At 44.9% G+C, this 17,147-nt stretch overlaps 1 pseudogene; it reads left to right on the top strand.

Moving 5' to 3' along the window:
* Window positions 1–6,293: 6,293 nt before the first annotated feature.
* Window positions 6,294–6,378, top strand: LOC122679721 (annotated as a pseudogene).
* Window positions 6,379–17,147: the final 10,769 nt, after the last annotated feature.

Below are 17,147 nucleotides of genomic sequence, written 5' to 3'. Positions count from 1 at the left end.
GCTGTAACTTTTCTGTTGTTTTAAACCCTTTAGTCTGTCATTCTGAATTTTTGAAGCAATGAGACAAGAACTGAGGAAGAGAAATAAACTGACCTGACAACCCTATGCAAGTATTCTTTTTTTAGCAAGCCATCTAGAGTGAATATGATATCCCTTTTCTTTGTTAAATTTGTTTTTAATTGGAGGATAATTGCTTTACAATGTCGTACAGGTTTCTGCCCTGTATCAACATGAATCAGTCGTAGGTATGCATATACACGCTCCCTCTGGAGCCTCCCTCCCACCTCCCCTCCCATCCCACCCCCTCATGCTGTCACAGAGAACGGGATTTGGGCTCCCTGCTGTCATATAGCAAATTCTCACTCTCATATCTCTCATGGGGCTGCTTGCCGTGGTGATGTGCTCCTGATAGGAAGGAACAGGAAGCTTGGACAGTGGGGTCTCCAGTAGCCCCACCTTCTCCCCTCTGATGAGCTGTGATGAGGTCTGGTGGGCTAGTAGAAAGGACCCTTGATGTAAGGTCAAAGGATAAGATCCTGGACTTAGCTTTTCTGTTTAAGAGTTCTGTGGCCTGGAATAAGCCTATTGGCCTCTCTGGACTTTAGTTTCAACCCATTTGAAATTAATAATTTGGTCTAAGTGATCCAGTTCTAAAATGTGACTGACTGCCTGTGTCTCTATTGACCTGGAACTCCTAGCTGCTGTGGCTTCTGCTATGACAGTTGCCCACCCTGATGACACTGGGGGAGGGGTGATGGGAGCAGGCACAGGGGGCGCAGTGGAGATGGGGGTAATGTTTATGACAACAACAGAGAACCAGCGGTGTTGGTGATGTTGCTAATGGTTGATAATGATGGCAGGGGTTGGGGTACCTGCGGTGGTGGTCATAGCACGCTAAAATTGTCTCTCTGCCTGTCTGCTGCAACCCTCATCACCACCATAAATTGAGACCTTACAACTACTTCTAGAATAAGAAATCTTAGAACTGGAAGAAGCCTCAAGCTTGAAGGCAGGCAGAGTGTTGTCTTTACTCACAGATGAAGTTCAACATATCCGAGTAATTTCCCCAAATCCATCCACCAGTAAGAGCAGGGAAGGGCCAGGGGCAAGGCTTTCCCCAGCTGACAGCTCTGTTCACAGCATCCTTGTGTTTCATTCCCAGTTGCCCACTGTAGGCCCCACCGCAGTGGTTCTCAATCTTGGGCATTCATTACCAAAGCCTCAGCCCCGTTCCTTATCACTCGAATCAGCCTCTGGGGCTGGAGTCTCTTAGGGACTTCACTGTGCCTTCCCTGCTATTTTCATCTGTTGAAGTCCTAAGCCCCAGTATCTCAGAATATGACTGTATTTGGAGATAGGATGTTTAAAGAGGTGTGTGCGCTCAGTCGTGTTTGACTCTTTGCAACCCCATGGACTGTAGTCCTCCAGGCTCCTCTGTCCCTGGGACTTTCCAGGCAGGAATACTGAGTGGGTTGGCATGTCCTTCTCTGGGAGATCTTCCCAACCCAGGGATCAAACCCATGTCTCTTACATCGCCTGCACTGGCAGGCAGATTCTTTACCACTAACACCATCTGGGAAGCTCCCTGCCCCCCCAACCATCAATTTTTTTTTTAGAAAATGGGAAAAATTCCAAAGCGGAGGTGTGGTGAGGATAGTCACAGGAAGGGCCTGCTTCAGCCTCACCAGCACGCTCTTCTCTCGGGGGAGACAGGCCAACGACTCTGGGAGGAGAAGGCCTGATGCGTGGCATGGAGCCTACAGGGTGGGGTCGTTCAGCCATCACCAGGCACCCGTGTCTGGGAGTGCACAGCGCAGAAGACCCACACCACCTCGCCTCACCACCCTCGGGTGAGCCGGAGACTGGAAGCGGCAGGGCGGATCGTGTTGGATCAGACAGAACTGTAGGCAAGAACCGGCACACAAGCCCAGGCAGGCAGCTCAAGCAAGGGCTGAGTTGGGCCCGAGGCATCTGTCCAAAGACCCAGAGCCTTAGGTGCATCCAGAGGCCTGAAGTCCACGGCCACAGACCCCGAAGGAGACAGTGTCGGGTTTCAAGAGGTAGTTTAATTAAATCAGTTCTTTCAGATGCACCTTAATCTGATATCACTGGTGTTCTATTAAGAAGAGGAAATTTAGTTTCAGAGGGGAGACCATGTGAAGGCACAAAGAAAAGATGGCCATCACAAACCAAGGAGAAAGGCATCATCAGGAATCAACCCTGCTGACTCCTTGATCTTGAGCATCTAGCCTTCAGAATCATGGGAAAATAAATTTCTATGGTTTAAGTCCCCCCATCCTATGGTACTCTGTTCTGACAGCCCTAGCAAACCAATGCAAGGTCTGTGCACTAGCTGTTCTTAACTCTCCCCAGCTTATTTTCAAGCTCAGCTTCAAGAATGATCAGCCTATAACATAAACCTACATTCCCCCAGTCCTCAACACTCTAGCCACTCTGCCTGTCCAATCACAGATCCCACTTTCCTATAAAAGTCCCCAACTATAATCAGAACCTTCATTGCACCATCTCTTAAGACTGTCACACTAGTTCTTTATTTTATATTGGCTGCATTGGGTCTTCGTTGCTGCACGCAAGCTTTCTTTTGTCTCATTGCAGTGGCTTCTCTTGTTGCAGATCATGGACTCTAGGTGCTCAGGCCTCAATAGTTCTGGTACATGGGCTTAGTTGCCACCTGGCATGTGAAACCTTCCCAGACCAGGGATCAAACCCATATCCTCTGCACTGGCCAGTGGATTCCTAACCACTTGACCACAAGGGAAATCCTACCATACTAGTTCTTGCCATCATTCATTTGCTCCTGTAGGCTGTTTTCCAGCCCCAAAGTCTTCACCTCTCCCTTCCACTAAACCACATGCAATTCAACCCTTTATCAAGCATTTACTAGATAGGGTATTATGATGCCAAATCAAGTAGTGTGTATTTAAAGAAGGGGCTTTCAGGGAGCTTTGCTCCTGAGTAAGGTGGGGAGGGATGGGAAGGGTATTTCAGTTTCCCATCCAAGCTCTCAAGTTACACCAACTAGGAACCTATCCAAACAACCTATTAAAAACTTGACACAAGTTTTTGAAGAGCTGGAGCAGGAATTTCCATTGCTGGCTTTAAGAAGGGGCATGGTTTTTTCCTTCAGTCCCCTGTTTAGGGAATCATCCTGGCAATTTTTGAGCTGTATTCTCAGTTCCTATGAGAACTTTGTCTTCTTTATACTGGTTTGCCTTGCTAGTTTACCAATAATGCTAGTGAGAAGGGATGTCCCTTAAGAGTTAAGCGCAGAAGTTCTGCACTTGGAAGAGTCAATTCAAATCCCAGCTCCTCCACTTCCTTGTTGTCTAAGCTTGCAAATATACAGAAGAGATTACTGGGTGTTCTTTCAGTGAAGTGCTGGACCTCATTTTACACTGACTGTGCAATTTGCATCTCTGTAGGAACATGAGGTTAATTTGTAAATTTCAGTTCAGTAAAGATGCAAATAATTTAACTCTGGTAGAAGAGTTAGTTCCAAGGGTTAGGGTTTATGGCCCTGTTGGACATTAACCAGTTTTCTATCTAATTCAGTAATTTTCCATTTTAATTCCCTACTATTGCTGAAGCCATGATCACATCTTAGACAGTAAGACAATGTAAGTTTATCTTATAGTTCTAGAAGTCAGAAGTCCAAAATCAGTTTCACTGGGCTAAAGTTGGGTGTCAGCAGGTCTGGTTCCTTTGGGAGGTTCTAGAGGAAGATTTGTTTCCTTTATTTTTACAGCTTCTAGGGTCACCTACATTCTGTAGCCTGTAGCTGTTTCATCCATTTTCAAAGCACATCACTCCAATCTCTGCTTCCCTCTGCATCTCTCTCATGCTAACGTTTCTGCCTCCCTCTCATAAAATTGCTTGTGATTACATTGGGCCTACCCAGATAATCCAGAATAATCTCTCCATCTCAAAATCCTTAGCTTAATCACACCCTTGAAGTCCTACTCACTCATAAGGTCACATGTTGACAAGTCCCAGGAGGCCAGACGTGGATATCTTTGGGGAAACTATTTATTACTCAGGCTACCACACTTTCCTTATATTTATTTGTTAAGTCACAAGTTCAGTTCAGTTGCTCAGTCGTGTCTAACTGCATGCGACCCCATGGACTGCAGCACTCCAGGCCTACCTGTCCATCACCATCTCCCGGAGTTTACTCAAACTCATGTCCATTGAGTTGGTGATGCCATCCAACCATCTCATCCTCTGTCATCCCCTTCTCCTCCTGCCTTCAATCTTTCCTAGCATCAGGGTCTTTCCCAGTGAGTCAGTTCTTTGCATCATGTGGCCAAAATATTGGTGTTTCAGCTTCAGCATCAGTCCTTCCAATGAATACTCAGGACTGATTTACCTAAATACTCTAATAATGCTCTTTGTTATCTATAATGCTCATTTTAATATCTTACTCCTTCCCTCACTAATTAGTGAGTTAAATAAAATCTGTGACATGGGATCATTCAATATTTGCCAAAGAGTCATGATTTACATTTTTGAAAAGTACACTCAACATAGCTTTGTGACCCTAAGCAAGCTGCTTAACCTCTCCAGGTCTCAGTTTATATGTCTATAAACGAGGATGAAAATAATAATACTTAGCTTTGGGGGTTGCTGTTGTAGGGAACAAATGAGACAATGTATGTAAAACAATTGGTCCAATGCCTTATGCATCTAACCTCCTTGTGTTCACTCAGTCCTGTCCAACTCTTTGTGACCCCATCAACTGTAGCCTGCCAGGCTCCTCTGTCCTTGGGATTTCCCAGGCAAGAATACTGGAGTGGGTTGCCATTTCCTTCTCCAGGGAATCTTCCCGACCCAGGGATTGAACCCGCATCTCCTGCATTGGCAGGCATATTCTTTCCCACTGAGCCAGCAGGGAAGCTGTTGTGCATCTTAAGTCCTCAGTACATGTTAGCTGAGGATGGGGATGCTGCTGATGTTGATGAGAAGCGGGACAAGCACTCTATCTTCAGTATCTACATCCCTGACGTCACGGCACTGTGCTCAGCACTCTCTAACTTCCTTTGCAGCCCTCCCTAGCTTTATGACCAGAGCCATCAAACATCAGGTACCTTATTCAATTTGCAAAACAGCCCTCCTCTAGGCGAAAAAGGCAATGCAACCTAACCAGAGTACCTGGCTTGGCAGAGAGGTGCTAGCTGGTTTCCAGTCTCTTCCTGACCCCCTGCCCCAAGCTGGGCCTCTTCATGTCATGAACAAACCATACAGCAAGGCCCTGACTATGATTTTAAAAGTAACGGATAATGGCAATTATCATAGGAAGCACTCCACATTGTTTTCTAGACAGAAGCAGAGTGATGTAATAATAATAACCTAAGCAGAAAGGCAGGACTTGTCTTTGCATTGATTTCATGCCAAAACATGGCAAATTGCATTAGACAATTGATAGCAAACTTATTACAATCAACAGTAATATTCTTATGCGCTCAGTTGCTTCAGTCATGTCCAACTCTTTGCAACTCTATGGACTGTAACCCAGCAGGCTCCTCTGTCCATGGGATTCTCCAGGCAAAAATACTGGAGTAGGTTGCCATGCCCTCCTCCAGGGGATATTCCTGACCCAGGGATCAAACCCATGTCTCCTGACTCTCCTGCATTGTAGGCAGATCCTTTACTACTGAGCCACTGGGGAAGCCCTGCTATTCTTAAACACACACACACAAATAAATTCTCCCCAGAACAATGGACAATCATCATGTAACAGCTTAACCAGCCAACATTTCCTCCCCCAGCATATGTAGTGAAGGATGAAGCTCTCCATCCAAATCTTGTAACCTGCAGCTACAGAGAGGCTGACCACAGAGCTGCTTGAACTCAGAGTCATGTTTACACTGTAAATATGTAAATATGTCATGTAAATATTCATGCTCACTCTAGTTTATTAAAAAAGAAAACAGAACAAGGCTTATTATGATTCAAGCAGCCTTCTACACAAACTGCGGTCTGGATCAGCAGCAAGCATCTATATGACCTATGGACTTGATAGAAATGCAGACTCTCAGGCCCCACCTCGGACCTGCTGAATCAGAAGCCCTATCTTAAGAAGATCCACAGGTAATTCAAATACACATTAAAGCTTGAGAAGTTCAGCCCTAAGAACTTCTGAGTGAGAATGGTGGCTAGTAAGCATTCTGAATAGCTGTCCCTCTTTGTAAGGAAAAAATGACACCATCACTACAAACCGGTAGGAATGTCAAAGACGGCAAGTCACTGTACAGCTCTTTCTACAAACATTCATCATCTCTTCTTGGCCTTTTGGCTAAGATCAAGTGTAGTATCTGTTCTACAGACATTCATCAGGGCCCAGTTTATGCCAGACGCTATTCTAGGTGCTGACATATAGCAACGAGAAAAGAGAGATGAAAAATCTCTGCCCTTGAGGATCCAATGAATAGTCTATAGCATGCTGGTGGTACCGAATACCGTGAAGAAAAATAAAAATGAATTAGGGAGGGAAAATCTTTTGCAATTTTAAATAGTACACTCAGCTGGTGGTAGTTGTACAAAGTTCCAAAGGAAATGAAGAGACAAGCTTTGTGAGTATTGACTGGAACAGAATGGTAGGTAAAGAGAAGAGCAGACGCTAAGCCCTGATGAACAGAAATTCACAGTGTACGTAGTATGTGTGTACACTGGTGAGAATGAGTCATTGATGGCTGCTTGAGGGAGAGGGGGAAATTGTGAGGTTGTCCTTGATAAGCAGAAGGGGATAAAAATCTCATACAAGAAAAGCCAGCCCAAAAGACGGGCATGAACAGTTCAACCAATAATATTAAGGAAGACTGATTACAGGTGACCAGATATGGGTAAACTGGTAGAAAAGGTGGTGGGAATTTTGGAATTCTGTTGCTTAAGATTTCTCCTTGAAATAGGAATCAAGTTTATCCTTTGAGAGGGAGGGGACAGAGAGTCTTAGAGGCATGAGGAGAGAGGATAAGCTCTTAAATAGCTGTCTAGAAAAGGGATGTTTGTTAAGCAACAATGATTCCACCCGTGTGACACATCACCATCCTTTCTTCTTCTCCAGCCATGTTCAGGGTCACGTTCAGATTCGAGGAGAGAGCAGAGTTGGATTTAACAAGGGTTGAGGTTTGGCCAGACACCTAGAATGAAGAGAAAGCGGCAGATTTGTTGCAGCTATATGCAAGAGTGATGATTATGAAGGATCATGGAATTTATGAAGCTCAGTTAAAAGGACATGAAGACACAACAAACAAGGGACTTATTTGAAAAAGTAATAGGATCACCGGATAACAAGTCCCAGTGAAGTCAAACAAGCATTCAGTTCAGTCACTCAGTCATATCCGACTCTTTGCAACCCCATGGACTACACCTTGCCAGGCTTCCCTGTCCATCATCAACTCCCCAAGTTTGCTCAAACTCATATCCATCAAGGCAGTAATGCCATCCAACCATCTCATCCTCTGACGTCCCCTTCCCCTCCTGCCTTCAATATTTCCCAGCATCAGCGTCTTTTCCAATGAGTCAGTTCTTAGCATCATGTAGCCAGAGTACTGGAGTTTCAGCTTCAGCATCAGTCCTTCCAATGAATATTCAGGACTGATTTCCTTCAGGATTGACTGGTTTGATCTTCTTGAAATCCAAGGGACTCTCAAGAGTCTTCTCCAACACCACAGTTCGAACAAGCATTAGGGTCAATAAATGGAAGAATTAAACTGGAAAATTAGATGGCCAGAGAGAATGGGATTCTTAAAACTGGAATTGTGAAGGGGGTACAATTAATGCTGATTTCATGGTCCAGGTTGTGTTATCCAACATGGTAGAGACTAACTATAGGTGACTATTTAAATTTTAAAGCTTAAAATCCAGTTCTTTAATTACACTAGCTACATTTCAAGTACCCAATGGCCATGTGTGGCTAGTGGCTTATTGGACAAGACAGATAAAGAATATTTCCATCAACACAGACAGTTCTGTTGGGCAGCAGTGTTCTAGGGTGTGTCGTGGGCATTCATGGCTCAGGTAAGATGATTGGAAGACCACTGGAGGGCCCTGGACCATCTACACAGACAGTGAAATCACCAGGAACCAGGACAGGAGTAGCTCTGGAGAGCACGAAAATGAGCCAGGAGCTAAAATCTTTAAGGTGTTAGAGTACAATCAGCACTCCAACTGCTCCAGGGAGAATATTAAAGGTTGCTTTTTTTAGTGAGGAAACAGTCAAATTGTCTAGAAGGACCACAAGGACAACAATTAGGATAGCCATGATACCTACTGTGAATATTCATTGGAAGGACTGATGCTGAAGTTGAAGCTCCAACATTTTAGCCACCTGATGTGAAAAGCCGACTCATTGGAAAAGACCCTGTTGCTGGGAAAGATTGAGGCAGGAAGAGAAGGAAGCGACAGAGGATGAGATGGTTGGATGGCATCACTGATTCAATGGACATGAGTTTGAGCAAACTCTGGGAGATAATGAAAGACAGGGAAGCCTGGTGTGCTATAGTTTGTGGAGTCACAAAGAGTCACACACAACTTATCAACTGAACAACAACAACCCCACATCTAGGCCAAATGTGCCTCAAAGATTACAGGAAAGGGCTAGAGGGAAAGCCATGCTCTTGGGTGAGATTCAGTCTGTAGGAGGAAGAAAGTGAAGGGGTTGTTCAAAGATTGTTGAGAATATAGGAGATTTTGTTGATCACTGACCATGGGCCCCAGAGCAATAGCAAAACATTTGCAGGAGACAGGGAGCAGCACTCAATAAGCTCATGTAAGGGGAGATGCAGCGCTGGATGGGGATGAAGATCAGCAAGATGAGGGGTATCCTGGGAACGTGGGTTCTTCCTGGCGACTTATGTAAACAGCAATAACACAGCAAGATTGATCATGTTGGTCCCTAAGCAGTAGGTAGGAGAAACCGTGAGTGTTGAAGGAGAAACAGACCTCTTGCCTGTGGCATAGAGAATTCTGAAACATCCGTTTCACTTCCTCCTGACGTCACATAAAGACCATGAAAGGACCCAGAGCTTGCTACCTCTTGACTGCAGGCAGTGGGGGAGGAGGCCTGGGAAGGGTGGCCTTCCCCTGAAAACACGGAGCACTCTTTTTTTTTCCTTTTTGGCCATGCCCCAAGGCTTGTGGGATCTTAGTTCCCTAACCAGGGATCAAATCCAGGCCCCTGCAGTGAAAGATTGGAGTCCTAACCATTGGGCCACCAGGAAACTTCTAACCCTCTTGACTCCTTAAACCTGCAACTAGAAATACCTGAATGTTGAAACGGCCCTGGAAAAGGAGGCTGCCAGAAGCAGGAGCAAGCTTCAGGGATTCCGCAATAGAAACCTGAGTTTGAATACAGACTCTGTCACTTACTACCCGGCACCCTGGAGCAAGTCTTCTCACTTCTCTGAGTCTCTGCTCCCTGATATTCAGACTTTCCTGCTTATCTTCCACACTATGGCTTCAGTCTAGAAGTTTCCTGCCCCTTTTCCAAGCCAAGGGAATGGCTATGGTCTGCTGCTTGAAGATACACACCTTAACTAATAACCCTTGGACAGTCACAATACTCTAAATATTGTAAAGGTCCTGAGAAGTCCTGTGGTTTCAAATAATTTTTCCAGTGACACAAAGCAAATCCGTGGCTACCTAGGGCTAGAGGTGGGGATTGGATTGACTACAAAGGGGCGAAAGGAAACATTTTGGGGTAATGGACATATTCTGTACCTTGATTGGGATTGTATGCAATATATACATATGAGTGCATTGTTGTTGTTGCCTAGCCACTAAGTTGTGTCCTACTCTTTGCAACCCCATGGACTGCGGCACCCCAGGCTTCCCTGTCCTTCACTATCTCCCAGAGTTTGCTCAGATTCATGTCCATTCAGTCAGTGATGCTAACTAACCATTTCATCCTCTGGTTGAAGGCATATGGATGTATACATGTGTCAAAATGCATTGAGCAGTACACATAATGTATATTTTGTTATGTGTAAATTATACCTCATTTAATGTAATTATCGGAGAAGGCAATGGCACCCCACTCCAGTACTCTTGCCTAGAAAATCCCATGGACGGAGGAGCCTGGTAGGTTGTGGTCCATGGGGTCGCTAAGAGTCGGACACGACTGAGTGACCTCACTTTCACTTTTCACTTTCATGCATTGGAGAAGGAAATGGCAACCCACTCCAGTGTTCTTGCCTGGAGAACCCCAGGGACGGGGGAGCCTGATGGGCTGCCGTCTATGGGGTCACACAGAGTCGGACACGACTGAAGTGACTTAGCAGCAGCAATGTAATTATAATTGCTTTTTATTTGACTTTGGAGAATTTTTTTCATTACTATTTCCTCAAATGGCTTAATTTCTTGAAATATCATCTGAGAAGCACCACTGAGTTCATTTCCTATGACTGCTATAAAAAAAATTATACCACAAACATAGTGGCTGAAAATAAACATAAATTTATTCTTTTACAGTTTCTGGAGGTCACAAGTCTGAAACAGATCTCACTTGGCCAAAATCAAGGTGTATGTTTTTTGGAGGCTCCAGGGAAGAGTCTGCTTCCTTGACTTTTCCAGGGGCCACCTGCATCTCTTGGCTCATGGCCCCTTCCTTCATCTTCAGAGTCAGCAATCACATCACTCCAACCTGTACTTCTGTCCTCAAATCTCCTAACCTGACTCTGACAATTTCATTTTCCTCTTTCACTCCTAGGACTCTTGGGATTGATTGCATTGCATCCACTCAAATAACCCAGGATCAGAAATTCCCTGGTGGTCCAGTGGTCAGGACTTTTGCACTCTCACTGCCAAGGGCCAGGGTTCAATCTCTGATTAGGGAACTGAGATTCCACAAGCCAAACGACATGACCAAAAAAAAAAAATCCAGGATCACCACCCCATCTCAAGATCCTAATTGAATCACATCTACAAAGTCCCTTCTGCCATTTTAGGTAACATGCACAGATTCCAGGGAGTAGGACATGGACATCTTGGGGGTGGGAGTGGGGTATCATTTTGTTTATCACATCAGTTTTAGAATATAGTACGAAGAGTAAATAATAAGTCTGAAAACAAAGGCTGAGCCAGATCAGGCTCAAGGATTTGGAGTTTCCCTGGTAAGCAACAGGCAGCACTTGCTTACCATTGAATTGGAGCACTCACATATTTTAAAATGTGACAGCTATCATAGAGTATTAAGTGAAAATTTTTCTCTGTACCCCAGCCATCCAGTTTCCCTCTGTAGAACCAATAGTTGCTTACCACTTTCTTATGTATTATTCCAGAAATAATTTTATTAATTATATAATTATATAATAATACAATATATATGTGTGTATATATGTATATATATATTTTACACAAATAGGAGCAGAGTATAAAAAATTGTACTGATAACTTGCCATTTTTCCCCAAAGACTATAACTTGGACATCATAACCACAGCAGAACAAAAAGAGGATTGGAATAAGCCCCTTCCCTTGAGAATGGGCAGAGCCTGTGACTTACTTCTCAATCAACAGAACAGAGCAAGGCGGAGGGATGTCACCTCCATAGTTACATTAGGTTACATAAGACTCCGTCTCAGCAGACTGGAGTGAGAGACCTTGCTTGTTGACTTGATGAGGTTTAACTGGCCACGAAGAAGCTCATGAGACAAGGAAATGCAGATGGCCTCTAGGTGTCATGGGCAGTCTCTAGGACCCACAGGCAGAATCCAGCTGATAGCCAGCCAAAACCAGAGCCCACAGTCTTATCATGGTAAGAAAGTGAACTCTTCCAACAAACTAAATGAGCTTAGAAGCAGTTTTTCCCCAGTCGAGCATCCAGATGAGAACACAGAGCAGTGTCCGTCTTGACTGCAAACTTCTAGGACCCTGAGCAGACGTATCAGCTAAGCCGTGCCTAGACTCCCGACACACAGAAGATGCAGTGTCACCGTGTATGCTGTCTCAAGCCTCTAAATTTGCAGTGACTTGTTACATGGCAATAGAAAGCTAATAAATCCCCTGGGGTAGCCTGTAAGGTCTGTGTGGGCAGAAACCACATCCGTAGTGTATCCCCCAGCATATCCCCAGCACCTCACACTGTGCTCAACAGGTTAAATGAATGAATGTGCATCCTCTCTACGATAGTTACAACCTCTCCGTAAGGAGAATTCGTTTTATACAAGCTTTGTTCAGACAAAGAGAACATAGGTGATACATCCAAGATTCACATAGAAAAGGAGAGGCCTTGAACTAGCATCCCCTAGGACCAAACTCCAAGCCCATTGATTAACATCACAGCTGCAAAGTCAGTGGGAGCCTTTGTAAATAATTGTCCCTAGCCTATACCTATAGCAGACATCACTAATCAATCCCAGTGTGCTTTCAGGCTGAGACCATTGCAAACTTTCTTGACTCAGCACTTTAGTAGGCACAAGCAATTGATCAAAACTATCTCAGCAGAGGATGACTATTCATCAGGAGAGCTCTAAGCTCCTAGTTGGTATCTATACCTCAGTGCAACTAGATTTAGACTCCATTCCAAGAAATGTATGGGGAAAGAATATGAAAGAGGCAAAAATCTAAGCATAGGGAGAAGTGATGCCCAGCTTTTTTTTTGGAAAAAAGCCAAGGAAAGAGATTGGAGATGGGGGTGGGGGAGACAATGTTTCTAGAACCTTCCCTGCAGAGGAATGTCTACAACATTTCAGGACAGGAAATTTCACTAATGAAACACTCTACAGCTGGTTTCTCTTACAGCTAAATTCCCCAAGTTAGTTGTAGAGTCTTCTTTGTACAGAACTTGGATTCTGCAATTAGAATCTTATTTATTATTATCACTGCCATAGCATCCCACCTGACAATTGCACCAGGGGCACAATGGAATGAGCATTCACCGTGGCTGATATTTTTATTGTTTTGACAATTAAGATATATGCTTGCCTAAGGGGGCTGAAGTTTTGATACTTTAAAAATTAATCTCCAGAAAGGAAAGCTAGCTTTTCAAACAAGGAGTGTCTATGCTGCCAAAAATATGATGAAGCCTTAAAGTTACACAACAGATTGAAAAGTGAGGGAAACAGTCAATGAATTAGTAGTTTGGTTTTGACTTCTTTGTTTGTTAATAAATTGATAAAATTCACTTTGCTGTAGGCATTAAACAAACCAGGACTACTGAAAATATTGTGCTGACAATACCACCTCTCATGCCCACGGCAGGCATTACTAATTAATCACATCATTCTTTTTCTCCTAGTCCCAGCTTGGTCTTGGAAGCCTTCCCAACATGGAGCTCCACACAGCCAATAACAATCTATCATTTTGGGTCTCAAGGCAAAACTACTTGCTATCCAAGATTATAGGCACAGCCCCAGCTCACAAATTTTCAAGCAAAAAGCAGTATTTCAAGTGACAATCAAAAGCAAGGACCTTGGACTCGGAGTGCCTAGATTTGAAGTCCACCTTTGCTGTGCCCAACCATGCCATGCCTCAGTTTCTCCACCTGTAAAATGGGTAAGTGTTAGCTGCTTGCTCAGTCATGTCTAACTCTTTTTTGACCCCATGGGTTGTAGCCTGCCAGGCTCCTCTGTCCATGAAATTCTCCAGGCAAGAATCCTGGAGTGGGCTGCCATTTTCTTCTGCAGAAGATCTTCCCAACCCAGGGATCGAACCCAAGTCTCCTACATTGCAGGCAGATTCTTTACTGTCTGAGCCACCAATGAAGTCCAAAATGGCTAAGACCAACAGCAATTACTTCAAGGAGCTACAATGATGATTAAATGAGTTAAGATATAGATCAATCATGGAAGAGTGCCTGGCAAACATAAGTACTCTCTACTCTTTCTGATATTTTGATTCTTTTTGTTCTCTGTGCAAAAGCTCTCTCCCACTAGACTGCCAGGTAGGTATCTTGTTTTATTCTTCTCTGTATCCGCAGCACTTAAAACACAAAAGGAAGTTGAGTCAGTATTTATTAAACTGTTGAATCAAACTCTTCCAGCCAGACTGACAGACTGACTATTCTTCCTCCCAACACCTCACCCACTTATGCCTCCTGTCTCTTCTGTCCTTTCCCATCCCCCGTCTTCCATCGCTTCTTCTCTTCATCTTCATCCTTCTTCTACTATTCCCACCCAATCCCCCTCCACCAGTGTTCACCTAACTCCTACCCATCATCCAGAGCCTGCCCAGCTGGCATCTGTTCATTAATCTGTTCACCAAGCATGTCCAGCTCCCTGCCTGCTGGGTATCTATAATTTTATTTTCCTGCCCTTCCCTCTGTGGTTGGGTGGATGCAAGTGTGCATGCATGCGCAGTGATGTCTGACTCTTTGTGACCCCATGGACTGTAGCCCACCAGGCTCCTCTGTGCACGGGATTTCCCAGGCAAGAATACTGGAGTGGGTTATCATTTCCTGCTCCAGGGGATCTTCCTGACCTAAGGATCGGACCCAGGTCTCTTGCATCTCGTGCACTGGCAGGTGTGTGGCTGGGTGGGACCATATGAAAAGTCTGGCTCATGAGTGGAGAATTTGATTGCTGGCATGAGATTCTCCCGATCTCAGAGCTCCCTTCTCCTGTCGCTACAATCAGTGATGTTCCAACCTGCGATTCCTCCATCTGTCTGGTTTGGAGTGAAAACTGGGTGGAGCAGAGCCACAAGCTGACCCAGGATGAACCAACAGCATGAATGAGAATGAATCTTTCTGCCTTGAAACCACTGAAACTTGTTGTTTCTGCACCATCACTTGCATCTTCCTGCAACCCTGCTCCAGGTACCCTGACCCAGAGTAATTATCTTCAAAAGGGCTGGGGAAAAAACTGGCGCTCATTTTTATCCTAACAGGGTGTCTTGCACATAGTAAGGGTTCTTTAAATGACTACTGAGGGCTTCCCTGGTGGTCCAGTGGTTAAGAATCCACCTGGCATTGCAAGAGACACCAGTTTGATTCCCAATCCGGGAAAATCCCACGTGCCACGGAGTAGCTGAGCCCGGGCGCCACAGCTACTGAGCTAGTGCTCTAGAGCCCACGTCCTGCAACTACCGAAGCCTAGAGCCTACTCTCTGCAGCAAGAGAAGCCACCACAATGAGAAGCCCACGCACTGCAACGAAGAGTGCTCCCCGCTCACCACAATTGGAGAAAGCCCGAGTGCAGCAATGGAGACTCACCACAGCCAAAAATAAAATAAATAAATCTTTTTTTAAAATGACTATTGAATAAATGAGCAGTCATTAATCTCTAAGTCTCTGTTTGCCCAGTATATAAAGCAGGATAATAGATTTCTTGCTCTTCTTAATATTCCACCTCTTATGGGGCTAAAGTGGCTATGAACCATAACATGATGAACACATCTCAAGCATCATTATTAGATGATAAGCTTTTCATTTATTCAGAATCCATTCATTAACAAACACACAAACACAATTCTTAAGTTCTGTTGCTGTTCTTAAGCTCAGGAATGAGAATAGTGGTCAACAGCTATTGAATGGTCAACACAAGTCAGGCACTGTGCTGGGTGTTCATCATGCCATTGTCGCTTATAATCCTCAAAGAGTCACAGGAGATGGGTACCATATGCCTATGTTACAGATAGCAAAACTGAGGTTCAAAAAGGGTAAGTAACCGGCCCAAGGTCAAATGGCTAGAAAGTGGCAGAGTTGGAAGCTTAGTCAATCACCCCAAGTATCTGAACTTCTTGAGGAATAGAAACCCAAGTATTTGGAATCAAAATCATTAGCCACAGCTCTATTCTACTCCCAAGGAAGGTGTGAATTAAACACTCCTTGAACTGGGCAGGGAGAAGTCCTGCAAGCTCAGGAGTCCTTAGTGTGACCACTGAAGGGACAACAGAGAAGCTACATAAAGCAGGCTTCCCGGACGCTCATCTTCCCCGAATCACATGGGCTAAGCTGGTGCTGGGTATTTTAAAATACACATCCATGGAGATGCATCCACTCCCAAGAGCCAGAGCCAAGAAAAAGGGAAGCATTTATTTCTCACTGTAGAAAAATTCATGCCTTTAAAAGCACTTCAAACAATGCCAGTCTCATGAATATCTGACCAGTGCAGTCACGCTGGGCCCAGTGCTCAGATGGCCTCAAACTTGGGATTTCAGGATCTCTGGTCACCATATTGAAATTATCAAACTTCCCTTAGAGTTTGTGTTTTATAAGTGAAGCCGGAAGGGGCAATAGATCCTGCTTCAGAGAGCCTAGAGGCTTAGCTCATACAGAGCCCCAGCTCCTGCCACCTCCCTGTATCCGGGGGAGGACCTTCAGCTGCCCACATGCTCCAGACTACCTACCCTGTCCCCTCCTGAGCACAGGCATGGAGGTCTAGGTGGGAACAGCGTGCAGGGCAGAGGCATGAGTCTGCATGCTAAGTTGCTCAGTCGTGTCCGACTTTGCGACCCTATGAACAGTAGCCCACCAGACTCCTCTGTCCATGGGATTCTCCAGGCGAAAATACTGAAGTGGGTTTCCATGCTCTCCTCCAGGGAATCTTCACGACCCAGGGAAGCCACCTTCACCGCTGAGCCACCAGGAAGCCCCGTGGAGAAGCGGGCTCAAATTGAAATCCTTCTTCTACATTTGTCCCCTGTGGGATCTTGGGCATATTATTTAACCTCTCTAAGCCTCCATTTCTTCATCTGTAAACTGACAGTAAAAGCAATACCTGTTTCATGGAATTGTCTAAGAATTAAATGAGAAAACGTCTGTAGAGGGACGTCCCTGGTGGTCGTGTTTGGGAGTCTGCCAGTCAATGCGGGAGACATGGGTTCAATTCCCGGTCCGGGAAGATCCCGCATGTCACAGAGCAACTAAGCCCATGTGCCGCTACTATTGAAGCCCATACACTCTGGAGTCCATGCTCTGCAACAATAGAAGCCATCACAATGAGAAGCCCCTGCTCCGCAACTAGAGAGTTGCCCCCTTCTCTGAAACTAGAGAAAACCCTTGAAAACCCTTGTGCAGCAGCAAGGACCCAGCACAGCAAAAAAAAAAGCAAAAACTGTAGAGCAGCTAGCCCCACGCCTGGCACAGAGCAGCAGCTCAAAAAACGGCAGGTGTTACGTTCTTACAAGCAGCTGGGAGACTGGTTTTGTGATCCCAGGTCACAGATGAGAAACTGAGCCCCAGGAAGACTAG

This window comes from Cervus elaphus, chromosome 21, assembly GCF_910594005.1.
Source record: "Cervus elaphus chromosome 21, mCerEla1.1, whole genome shotgun sequence".
NCBI classification, from domain to species: domain Eukaryota; kingdom Metazoa; phylum Chordata; class Mammalia; order Artiodactyla; family Cervidae; genus Cervus; species Cervus elaphus.
Note: the sequence above shows the minus strand (reverse complement) of the source record. Positions and strands in the feature narration are given on the sequence as shown.